We start from the raw sequence: 13,768 nt of genomic DNA on the forward strand, positions 1-13,768 counted from the left end.
AGAATAATCCCATCCGCAACAACTTAATCACGTCTGGGACTTTCCTAGCCGTATATATCTCTGTGTTCGAATTCATGTGATCAGCAGTAGTGGTTACGTCTAGGATTTTCTGTCCGTAATTGGTTTTCCCAACCGTGTATGTTAGTTACCTAGCCGATTATATATGGCGGCTAGGTTTTCCTATCCGTAATATGAGTAAGCAATGAGAAAAGAAAACTTCCCAGCCGTTATTGTTTTTACGGCTTGGTCGATAAATCAAAATCCCATCCGTTATTTTTGTTGCGGCTGGGACTTTTCACTTTTCCTAGACGTTTTTTGATTACGTCTTGGTCGTTTGATAATTAACCCATCCGTAACTGTATTTTCTTCTGGAACTTTGCGTACATCCTAGCCGTTTTTATGCTGTCGGCTGGTTTTTGTCGATTTCTCAGCCGTTGTGACTTATCTTCTTTTGCATTCTTGTCTGGTTTGTCTTTGAACATAAACGAAAAGAGAAAGAAAAGATCAATAGAAGTAACACCTTCTAGTGATCCCACTCCGCAACCTCGTCACGGATAACCATTGGGTGCAAACGCAAGGAATACAAGTGAAGTTGGAGTTGGTGGAGTAAGTGAATTTGTGCTTGCTGTTAGTGGAGGAAATGAAGGTGGAGTTTCAGGAGGAAATGATGGTCTTGCTGTTATTGGGGGGAATGAAGGTGAAGTTGCTGTAGAAAATCAAGGTGAAGTTGTTTTAGGAAATCAAGGTGGAGCTGTTGTAGGAAATCAAGGTGTAGATGCTGTTGCTGTAGGAAATCAAGGTGTAGATACTGTTGTTGTAGGAAATCAAGGTGGACTTGTTGTTACTGAAGTTGCCACTTCTAGTGCTGCTCTTGATCAAGGTGTAGTTGTTACTGAAGTTGGTAGTTCTAGGTGTGATGCTCTTGATAAAGGTAAAGCAGTGGTTGAGGAGGACAAGAAGGATGGAAAGAAGAAGTATCCACCAAAGGATAATGCAAGAGACATCATTGATGCTATGGAGTTTTTACCTAAAAAGAAGAATGGGAGACCTTGGGGTTTGCCAAGAGATCGTTCCGTCTTGATTGGTTACGAGTCATCATGGGATTCTAGAGTCTGTGCCGCAAAGGTAATAAATCAAACTTAATTAATATATGTTGTTTTCATTTTATTATGGATATTCAATCGTAACAACCAAAATTTTATATTATTTGTAGTTTTCCGATAAAGCGGTTCCTAAACTAAAGCACCAAAAACCAAGGTTTTGGCTGTTGGAGGGTGAGCATCCAGAGCATCCAGATGTGGTAGATTTGGTAAAAGCTTCGGGGTTATGTTTCGGAATCGAGGCGCTACAGAAGTCATATGATGTTGTGACAATTTGTAATTTTAGAGAAAGATTCTGGTCCTAAACGATGACTTTGCAACTCCCATTCGGCGAGATGACTATGACTCCGGATGATGCAAAGGAAATCACCGGTCTTTCTTTGGAAGGAAAGGCTGTGTATGAGGGTTTCAACAATACTCTACCTTATGATGAGCTTTATGTCTTGGCTAACCACTGTCTTGGATGGAGTAAAGATCAAGCGGAAGAAGAGTTTGAGATTGGTTATGGATCCCCGCCCATATCTAGAATGGAAGTTAGACAACCGGGTGAACGTTATGAAACAGTTTATAAGTCAAGGAAGATTAACCTGGTTCGTCTGAGGGAGCAGTTTGAGGATTCTGACCGTAAGACCAAGAATGGAGAGATCGTGATGGACGCAGAAAGAGATAGACATACGACTATAGCTTACTTGTTGCACGCTCTTGGGACCGTCTTTTTTCCCGTTTTCTCAGGAAATAAGGTAAATGCTTGTTATTTACAGTGGTTGAAGACTCTCAGTCTCGATCCGGAAACAAACGAGGTTCCTAGGTACTCGTGGGGCACCGCCCTCCTTGCTAGTGTGATGGAGAATCTTTGCAAAGCTTCTAGGTGGAACATAACACAAATTACGGGATGTGTTGCTCTTATCCAGGTATATTTTTATGTTAATATAACAAATGTTGGTTTATTTTACATTCATATATATTGGTTTGTATGTATAATTGATTAATTTTTGTTCCGTAGTCATGGGTTTACGACCATTTCAAATCCATGAGGCCTACTCGGGATACAAAATGGCCTCTAGAGAAACCTACATGAGGAAGATACCCCTTTAACGGGACCCAACACAAGGATGAAGAGAACGAAATGGTCGAAATGAGGAGAAAATTGGATGCTTCGACAATTAATGATGTGAATTTTGATCAAAATTTGAAACTTGATGAGGATGGAGATGAGGAAGTTGGTGATAGAGTATTTTCTAATGTGGCGACCTATACGGGACCTTTGTTTCATTCAACCAGGTTCGTCATTTTGGATCCTCGTAGAACGCTCCGCCAAATTGGTATTGTCCAGAAAATTGTACCTCAAGAATCTCGTTTTGCACTGAGCTTAGCCAACTCCATATTTAAGGAAAAAGATGTCAAATTGAAATATGCAACAACAATAGCTCTGGCGGTCGAAGATTGGAATGCTCGTTCCCAAGGACATCACCCGTATGATTGATTCGGGAGAGAAGTTAACCGTCCCTGAACTAAGATTACTTCGGAATCGAGTCCAAGGCATAATACTCCCTGAGAAAGGAGGTTTATATCCTCAAGAAGATGACACATCAAGGAGAAATAAGAGGTCTAGGTCTCCTTCTTCTAGCGACGACTCGGATACTCCCTCCTCCCCCGTGAGCAAGCTCCATCAAAGCAAGGAAGGGGCGGAAAAAAAGGAGGCCGTGCTGGAACAAGTGCTCGAGGTGGATCAAGTGCTCGAGGTGGAAAAAAAGAAGGCCGTGGTGGAACAAGTGCTGCTCGAGGTGGACGTGGTGGAGGTAAAAAGACTCCCACTCAAGCTGGTAAGGGAAAAGGAGGTAAAAAGGCTAGAGTTGTAGAACCAGTTGTTGAACGGGACCAAGAGAACGATTTGGATTCGTTTTTACAAGAGTCTTCTGGGGAGGGATCAAGTGAATGACAATCTACTCGCTTTTTAGTATTTTACTTCATGAATATTTTGTTATCTAAGTCTTTGATATTTTACTGTTTTCGTTCTTTAGTTAAGGATTGAGATGGATGGATTTTTATAACTTTGCATTTATGAATTAGTGTTAGTCTTTCAATGTGTTTAATCTAAGAAAAATGAGTAAAAAAACAACATCATTGTCTTTTTCAGGCATTTTCGGCTAGGTCGTTGCTTAACAAAACCTAGCCGAAAATGAAACTTCCAGCCGTAAAATGCACCACGGATAGGAAACTCGTCCGTGGCCTGTTCACGGTTGGGAAAAACCTAGCCGTTGTTTGGTCTAAATTCCCTGAACTACAATGAGTCTTGTTTACGGTTATGTTTATATCCGTAAATAAATTTACGTCTTGGTCGACCTAGATACTTCCTAGCCGTTACGTTGGAAACGTTTAGGATTTGGGACATTCCTACCCGTATAGTACTCTGGTAAACCAAAAAAAAAGGACTCCTAGAAACGTCTACATATCCAAGCCGTAATTTCCAGCACGGACAGGAATCCCAGCCGTTTTTCTGGCTAAAAGTAAAAAATCAGAGTTACGATCAGGAATCCCAGCCGTAACTCTGACAGACCACCAACTCTGCAGGTCATACAGAATTACGGCTTGGTATGCCTAGCATTTCCCAGCCGTAATGCTCTATAATTTCACTTGTACCACTTCAAATCGGCTAGTTTTTTGAATTTTGAAAAATATATTCGTTTGAAGACTAATCTATAGAAGGTTCTATCTGTTCAACTACCTATTTAAACTTGAAATAACTTGTTCTCCATATAAACATCTATTCCAAATCAAAACCACACCTACAAGCTCTAGTAAAACTCCTAATAACTAAATGCAATGTACTCAAAGGATAAACCCGACTTTAATTTGGATGAAGACTTATCTCTTTGTCAAAATTTTGTGCTATGCTATCCAAAGAAGGGAGAAGAACGAAGGAATGGTGGTGTACCAAGTCCATCTTATTGGAAGAAGATTTTTGAAATTTTTTTGTAGTGAAACAGGTAACCCTAACAACCGCGATGGGATTGAATTGTATCTTCAATTCTCAAACATACGTAAAAAAGTGAAAGAGTATATGACTTTACTTCGTATGTGCAAGCAACTTCGACTTAGAGGTGAGACTGATGAAGAATTCGTAGCTCAAGCTAACAAGGAATGGAGAAAATGGAAAGGTTATAATTTCAACTTGGAAGCTCAAATGACCATCATCAAAGATTTCTTGATACATCGGAAGGGATGTTATTAAAACCAACTTTGTAATGAGGATATATTAAGCATGTAATGAGTTTTACTGTGGTCTAGTTGATGAAAGTATTAGTAATTTTCAATCGTATTAAGAATTCATGTTGAATCAAAAAATTTCTCAACTTTCAAATCTAATTACGGCCGGGAATGTTTTGTAAACCCAGCCGTTTTGCAGACTCAGGTTATTCAGGGAAGAATAACGGCCAAAAGTTCGTAAATTCCTGTCCGTTTTCTATAATCACGGCTGGGAGTTCCTGATTTCCCAACCGTTTTGTGGTGTTACGTCTGGGAATTTCTAATATCCCAATCGTTGTGTTGATTTTAGGCCGGGTCGACAAGTTTACCCAGCCGTTACTGCAGAAAATTCCAGATTTTTTTTTCCAGATTTTCGACGGATTTGAACTGATAAAATTGATGTTGGGAGTTGATTATAAGGTTATCTTGAGTTTTGTGATGAAGGGTTTCGTCATTTGTCTTCAAAATTTGTCAAAAAATTTGTCAAAAAATTTTCACCAAAATCACCATTTTTCCTTCTTCAAAACTCAAAAAAATCAAGTTTAGATTTACAAAAAATTAATGTTTGGATTAGTCTAATCGATTCACTAAGAATGATTAGTTAGATTAATCAATTTAATTAACATTAATCAAATTAAAGGTAGATTAGTCATTAGATAAAAATATAGATAAGAGGTCATATAGGTTGTTATTTCATGACCCTAAAAAACTCCCCAAAATCCACCCTTTTTAAGCCCCAATAATAGGATTCTAAAATAAATTAGCCGTCTCAACTGCCAGATAGATAGGCATAAACCGTATAATTTCATTAGATTTTTCCTTTTGAGCATATTCGCGTCTTAGCGAGTGGTTTTAGCTTATTGTGGTGGTGTATGGTGTGCTCTTTACACAATTTTTCTGTTTTAGTCTCGTTTGGCAGATGTTCGGTCCGTATGAACTACTTAGAGCGTCCACAATGGTACGATCATAACCAAAGATCAAACACCAAAACAAACGATCAAATTTGAGAGTAGTATGGAGTATGACGTTAAGGCAGTGGAGTATATTTAGTCGAGCGGATGTATAATCTACGCTTGTATGTGGAGCATTCGTATAATCTTCGTCCCGAAGAGGCGTAGATATAGTTTACGCTGGTTGTGGGGCGTTGGTAAAGAATACGCTCGTTGTAGGGCGTATATATAGTTAACGCTCGGAGAAGGGACGTAGGTATAATCTACGCCTGGTGTGGCGGACGGGTAAATCAACGCCTCATTCAGGCGTACGTATAATCAACGCCTCTCTCAGGCGTACGTATAATCAACGCCTCATCCAGGCGGACGTATAATCAACGCCTCATTCAGGCGGACGTATAATCAAAGATCAAAGACAAGGCGAACGTATAATCAACGCCTCTTGTCAGGCGTACGTATAGTGTTCGACTTGTATTAACACACGTATCGAGCACATGTGGCATTAAAGCCCAGACAAAGAGAAACCACCACGTATAGCCCACGTGTTCACTTGGCCTTTACCCTAATCTTCTCCGTCTTCTTCTTTTCTTTTCTTCTTTTCTTTTCTACCTCCTCTTTGTTTCTACCGCCCACAAACACAACTTCTAAACCAACACATCACAGTAACTAGAAGGAAAAGAGAAAAAAAAACACGAGATACTTGATGAATCCCGGTTACAAAAGAGGTATATTTCTTTTTTCTTAATCTCTTTTGTTTTATCCATATTGTTGTATAATTTATTTAGGGTTTTATTTATTAAAATTAGTTTATATAAAATTGGGTTTTAACGAACAAATATGAATATGAAATTGATTAAATATAATTGGGTATGTGTGTTTTATGATTTTAGAGATTAATATGTATGTGAAAAAAACCATATTTGCTGCTTATGTAAATTTGGTTAAAAGAAATTTTAAAATAGTTATAGAAGATCTAATTTGTGGGTGGAATAGATTTAAAATTTTTGGCTACTGTAAAAATTGGTATTTATGTAGATTATGTGTGTTATATATGTGGAAGAGATGATTTGTACATATGTGAATATGGTTAAAAATAATTGAATTTGTATTGTTTTTTATTGAATTTTGAGGTGATTAATTTTAGTTGTTTTTTGGTTTATTTTTGATGTTCATGTGAATTAGGCTAAAAGATTTTATGAAATTTTGTCAAATATGTACAACACTTTGTGGGTTTTATAGATTAATATGTGTTTTTACAATTCACGTGGTTATGCCAAAAATTGTAGTTATGTAAATTTTGTGTGTTACATATGTAGAAGAGCTAATTTATATGTATGGAATTGATTTTTTAGTGATTTTTATGGAATCTTGAAGTGATTAAATTGGGTTGTGGAATCCTGTAATGATTTTCGAAATGCATCGGTGACGATTTAATTTGTGTTCGTAGAATTATAGAATTTGGAATTGATATAGTTTGTGTTAAGGATTTATAGTATTTGGAATATAAATGGTGATGGACTAATAAAAATATGAAATAATGAGGGTCTGTCTTTTAATAATGTAATTGCATCTATCTTGTGTATGCATAGATGTTGAACAAATTCACAGCGCGGTTCAATGGTCGCATGAAGACAAACAAGAAACAAAAATTTGTAGCCGAAGAGGATTATAACTTAATCACTACTGGTAAAATTAAGGAGGTTGATATTCCCCGGTTAGGGAGGTTTCCTATACTGCAAGATGATAAACCGCACGCTACTATGGACATCACATTTACAGGGGAGCACAAATTGAAGTATCAACATCGTGGATCTCTGGCATCGGTAATTCATCACTATCAAACTATTTCACAATACTTTCCTAGAGCTAAATATATTATTGAAAAAGCGGTATGGCAAAATTTACTGAACATACAATGTAGGGAAACCAACCATTCAATGGTTGATTATATTGCTGAGCAGTTTTGGGATACAACAAACACTTTTCACTTCCCATTTGGTGAGATGGGATTCACCCCCTAGATTGGCTCATGTTGACTGGACTGAGTATCGGTGATGGGCCTGATGTTCCTTATGATTCGGGGAAGTACCAATTTGAACATGTTCGTGAGCATATCTTTCCGGATATCCAAGATGTCACGTTCAGTCCAAAAGCACCGTCGTGGGTTTCAAATTCAATTACAATTAAATATTTAAGGTCATATTTCTTCGAAGACAAGTTGGTTGCGGCTGAAAATGATAGCACCCTTGCTCATAGAGTAGCAATTGCCTTTTTCATGTATGTTTTGGGACATTTTTTCTTTTCTAATGCAAATACCTATATTGATGCTGGATGGTGCCGCGTTTTCGAAATTGTATGCGACACTCCGTTTATCTGGGAGGAGACAGAAGGCACTATGTGGTCCATTCCAAGTATTAGAGGTATTCATTTAATCTAGTTATTTCTCCTTTCATTGTTTATTTTGTTGCTAAGTAATTAAATTGGCTAATTATTTTGATGGAGTAGTTTTGGGGGTATGACTACCTGGGCATATGTCGACCAGAAATCCCAGAGGCGAGTACAGAACAAAAATGGCCTGTATCTTCTAAATGGAATGTACCGAAGAATACAAATGATATTTTTCGTTGCAGGGATTTACTGAGTAAGCTTACTGCTGAACAAGTGACATGGCGCCCATGGGAATCATACAGAGAAGTTCTTGCATCTGATATTGGATGCACGGCTACGCGGCTATCAGACTCGAGATATATATTTTCTTACATGGGCATTGTGAGTTAATAATTAAATTTTATTCAATAATTGTTGTTAAATGCCAAGTACCTTTTTTTTCATGGTTTTGTTTCTATATAACATACTTACTAAATTCTTATTCCCTTTCTAACTGTACAACACAACATGTATCTTGGTGAAAGGTGTTGTAGGCAAAACCATTGTACTTTCGCTGTTCCTATAAGACTACACACAGTTATAGGGGGTATCGGCAATATTCAAGCTGAACGCCTAAAAAAAGAAGGTTTGGTCGATGCAACATAGATAGTGCAAGTTGTTAAAGATTATGATATATATTTACAATACTGGAGAATGGTAACCAACTACAAAGATTATGTGACTCATCCTATTTGGGAAGCCCATACATATGGGTATGTCGGTGACTTGTATACGGAACCAATTGAACAACCTGCTGAACATGTACATATCCCTCCTCCACATATATTATCCCACGTAAGTGTACTTTCGACTTTTTATTGTACGTTCGATTTTTTATTGTATATTTGTACTTATGTATTTTATTTTTTCTTGACAGCATGAAGCTTACACATTATTTCAAGAAAATGTTGATTTTAATCAACAATTTCGCGATTTTACATTAAAACAAAAGAAGGAGAGGATGGACGTTATTATGTCGAAAGAAGCAGAAATACAAAGGCTAAATAATGCGAACGTTGATTTGCAGCAACAACTATCTCTTTTCCGTATGCCACACACTGTCCAACCTCCCCTTGGATATGGTTCCTTTTCCCAAACAATGCCACCACAAGTTTGGAGTGCTATGAATCTAGGATCACCTTCAACAATGTCCTCATCAATACCACTCCGAGAACGCACATGCCTTTTATGGAACCAAGATCGTCGACTTCGGATACTGATAATAAGAATGGTTAATTTGTTATGACTATTTAGATGACCTGTCTTTGGTGTTATCTTTTCTTATCTTTTTGTGTAGTCATACTAGACCTACTGATAGTTAGATGCTTATCTATTCTTTCAGCGACTAGTCATTTCAAGTCTACTCTGTTTGATGTCATTTTAGGAGTCCTCTGAAGTTTGAGAGAGTAGTCAGTGTGTATAGGATTTTCACCATCCATTCTTCTTGTATAGTCATATCAGGTCACTGAAAAACACTTTATCTTTTTTGGAAAACACTTTATCTTTTTTGGAAATCAGTACCTCTCTTCTGCTGTCACTTTAATGCTCTTGAAAATGGGTTATAAATTAAAGACCTGATCACTCAATATATGAATAACAATACCTCTCTTCTGCTTCATATAGTAATGGAAAACTATGAGAAAACCGCTCATTATTGCTATTCTGTTTCTTCTTCATCTTCTTCTTCTAACAGTAGTTTTTATTCCTCGGATGATGATGCAATAACAATTATGCAAAATAACATGGCCGTTAGTTTGGGAGTCCTTATTACAAATTCAAAATGGCCTCAAACTCGTATCAAAATACCAAGAGATCGTGTGTCAGAGGCTGAACTTCTATGGAACGACTATTTTTCTCCGTACCCAAACCAACCACCCAATGTTTTTCGCAGAAGATTTAGAATGCGTCGACAATTGTTTAACCGAATAGTGGAAGGTGTTACCAATGCAGACAAATATTTTGTTCAAAAGCCCGATGCTTGTGGAGTTCTAGGATTAAACCCTCATCAAAAAGTAACAGCAGCAGTACGAATGTTAGCTTACGGATGTGCGGCAGATGCAATAGACGAGTACTTACGCATAGGAGAAACCACTGTGCTGGAAGCTACTCGTAGGTTCTGTAAGACGATTGTAAATGTGTATGGGAAAGAATATTTGCGTGAACTAATGGCTGGTGATATTGAACTGTTGCTCAAGAAAAACAAAGACCGGGGATTTCCTGGGATGCTGGGTAGTCTAGATTGCATGCATTGGAAATGGGATAAATGTCCATCGGCAGAATCCGGGGCTTACACCGCGTATAAATGGAGCGAAAGTATCGTGTTGGAGGCAGTGGTGTCGTATGACCTATGATTTTGGCATGCTTTTTTTGGTATGCCCGGCTCTAACAACGATATTAATGTTATGAACCGTTCATATGTTTTTCGAAGTCTTGTAACAGGAAAAGCACCGCTGGTGAGCTATGAGGTGAACGGACATTCATATGATATGCCGTATTATCTAGGTGATGGCATATACCCAGAGATTCCTACTATTATTATGGCCATTAAACATCCTGTTGGTAGGAAAAAGGAAATATTTTCATTGATGCAAGAGGGTGAAAGAAAAGATGTTGAACGGAGATTTGGTGTACTTCAACAACAATTTGGAATCATCAAACAACCTGCAAGAATGTGGAATCCAGATGTGCTTGCCTATATCATGAAAACCTGCATTATCTTACATAATATGATAGTCGAGGATGAGCATCTACCCGGTGACTGGCCACATGTTTATGAACAACGTAGCAACGCAGCACCGGTTAATATATTAAGAGGCAATAGTGACGAGTTTTCCCAAATTAGAGCTGAGCAACGCCGACGTGCAATGCGTAACAAAGATGCACATATTCGCTTGCGTGATGACTTGATCGAACATATATGGGTAGAATATGGGAATTAAAAATTGTCGTTTGTCATTTCCTTTGTATGTTAACTTTGGATAATAATAAAATAATTAACTTTGGACAAATGATTTTGTTGTACGTTCTATTATCTCTTTGTATGTAACCATCCTCAAGTTTTAATTAAGGTCGTATGTTTCAAAAAAAGTAGAAATTTAATTAAAATCAACGGAAGTAAACTTAAAATCCAAAAATTACATAATAACACGGCTAATTGTTCAGATAAAAAGAAATATTAAAACATAATAACACTAATAATACTACTAATCACTAAATAGGAGAAATAAGTAAGATTTGAACTATTCCGCCTTTGTGTTAAGATTGGTTTCTTTTATTCCGAACTATGTCCGCCCTGCGAAGTTGGAAGTACTCTTGTTGTACAGGTTCCATTTTTTGAAGATCCATCATAATGATGCGAAATTCTTCGTCTTCAGCTTGCTTGGCTATTTTTGCCGCATGTTCAGCTTGTTTTGCTGCAAACTCTGCTGCTCTTTGTTCCATCTTGAATCTTGATTGTGCTTGGTAATGAGTATTGAAATTTTGTTGTTCTTTAATAATTATTCCCTTCAATTCCTTTTGGTGACTGGATCTCTCTCTCCCTGTTTTCTTCAATCTTTTTACTGCTTTTCCCCCCATCTTACGAAGATATGTGTTCTCTATGTCTCCCCCATCTGTGTCGTTACAAGTCTCTCCTTGGGTTGTTGTTTGCGGTCCTTCCTCATCTTCCTCGTTATTCTCGTAAGTGTCCAAATCGTGAGTCGTATCGAATACAAAAGTCGATTGCCGATTATATTTTATATTTTCTAACACAATTGGATAGCACTCTTCGTACTTAAATTTTTTCCCATCGTTGCATTCCTTGAACCTCTTGTTCACTTCTTCAAGCTGTTAATGTTTTTAAAAACACTTAAGTACATGGGCGCTTATTAAATATTAGAAAATAATTGTTCAAAAAATTAAGAATGCTTACCTTCTTTTCGGGACCCCATCCAGTATGATATTCACCTTCCACTTCTGCCTCTTTTGCCGAAAATAACGCCACATCTTTACTTATTCCCTGATATCGTTTTTGCCAGGAACTCCAAGACCGCTCGGGATTATTAGATAAATGAAGTTCAATATCATCCTTGATACGAGTCCACATCGTCGCCTCTGATTGATCAGCTCCAACACTAGGATCTTGAGATATAGATAAATGAATTTTACACATTGTTACATCTTCGATTGTCGTAAAATTTGGACCTCGTGCTGTTCTTGGTGCCATTGTAAGCGAAATGCAGAAAAATTTCCAAATGATTTGAAAGCAGAAATAATATTTCTTCTTATTGGTGTGATAGATAGTTTGAAGTATTAGTTGTGGGAAAATGTTACAGGATTTCATGTGTATATATAGGTGTTTCCTCAGTAAATTTCCAACGTTCGAAAATGTCTTCCAAACTTTCCAACGTTCCAAATTACCCAACGTTCGATTTTCTTCAACGTTCGAATTACCAACGGTATAAAAAAATTTCAAATTTTTTTTTGTCTAATAACGTTTTAAAATTTTCTGAAGCTTTAAATGGGGCGGAGCTATTAAGTCCGCTCAACAACATGCGTTAACTATACATACGCCGGGCTGGGGCGTTGATATAATCTTCTTCTCACTGGGGAGTAAAGTTTATGAACGCCTGGCGTGGGGCGTAAACTTTAGCAACGTCCCATCGGGCGAACATTTCAGCAACGCCTCATTCAGGCGTAACTTATATACACGCCTCTTTGTGGGGCGGTGACTTTACGTACGTTTCACAACAGGCGTAGTTTATATACACGCCCGATGACAAACGGTGATTATACATCCGCTCCATTATATATAGTTTTGGTCTTGGTCCCAGACCAAATATGGTCCGGAATTTGGTTATGGTCCAGCTTTTAATCTTTACTCCGTCCCGCTGCGTCTCGTCCCTGGACCATAATTATAGATTTGGTCGTCCACTGCAGTTCCTCTTAGAGCGTCCACAGTGGGCGACTAAACCCAAATATTTGGTCTTTTGAACAAACGTAGTGGAACGTACTATCGATCAAATTTTGATCGACGACTAAAACCCAGAGTATATTTGGTCTGGGACCAAGACTAAACCCAATTATAGTCGAGCGTTGGTATAGTCCACGCCCCACCACCAGGCGGACGTATAGTACACGTCCCACACCAGGCGGACGTATAGTCCACGCCCCACATCAGGCGTTGGTATAGTCTACGCTCCACATGGGGCGTATGCAAAGTCTACGCCCCATTTTTTTTTTTTTTAATTTTGTATGGGGCGGGCATTATACCCCCGCCCCATTCTTTACAAATTCAAATTGCATGGGGCGGGCTTAATACCTCCGCCCCATTTTTTCTATTTCTTTTTTATTATTTTTTTTTTGAATCTTTCTTACCCGGGCGAATGTATAGTCCCCGTCCCACACCAGGCGTTGGTATAGTCCACGCCCCACACCAGGCGAACGTATAATGTACGTCTGACCAAATTTAGTCTTTCCACCGTATCGTCACACACCAGACTAAACCTAAAATTTGGTCTTTTTTTCCCTCTTTGGTTTTTGATTATACTCGCACCACTGCAGTTGCTCTTACGTTATGAAATATGGATATTAATTTCAAAATTTCCTCCAGCTGAGTGTTGTTTGCAACCGTTGGATCCGTAGTGTTGTTTTCGAGTTCTCATCATGATTGAACTTTCGAAGGATCTTGTCAATGTAATAGGACTGACAAATGACAAGACGATACCATACCAACACATACAGGGCCGAAAAATTGTTGACTATTGTCCAGAACCTCTAGGTGTATTGACCAAAAAGCAACAAATTCTGCATTATTTATTAGTATTATTATACCCCACCACGAATCTGAGATTACGAGGAAGATCATATTCTTGTTGGTCGAGTATAAGGAGGCCTTCTATATGGCGACTAAATAGATTTTGTCCGTCACATTTTTATGGTCCTTTTTTTTTTATTAATTTTTTTTCTCTTCATTAGATCAAAATTCGATTAATTTTGGAGTTTTCTTTCTCGGTCTTCAACTTAATTCAAACAATACTGTCGTAATAGTTATCAATTTCAATTCAA

Source organism: Papaver somniferum, unplaced genomic scaffold, assembly GCF_003573695.1.
Source record: "Papaver somniferum cultivar HN1 unplaced genomic scaffold, ASM357369v1 unplaced-scaffold_137, whole genome shotgun sequence".
Taxonomy (NCBI): Eukaryota; Viridiplantae; Streptophyta; class Magnoliopsida; order Ranunculales; family Papaveraceae; genus Papaver; species Papaver somniferum.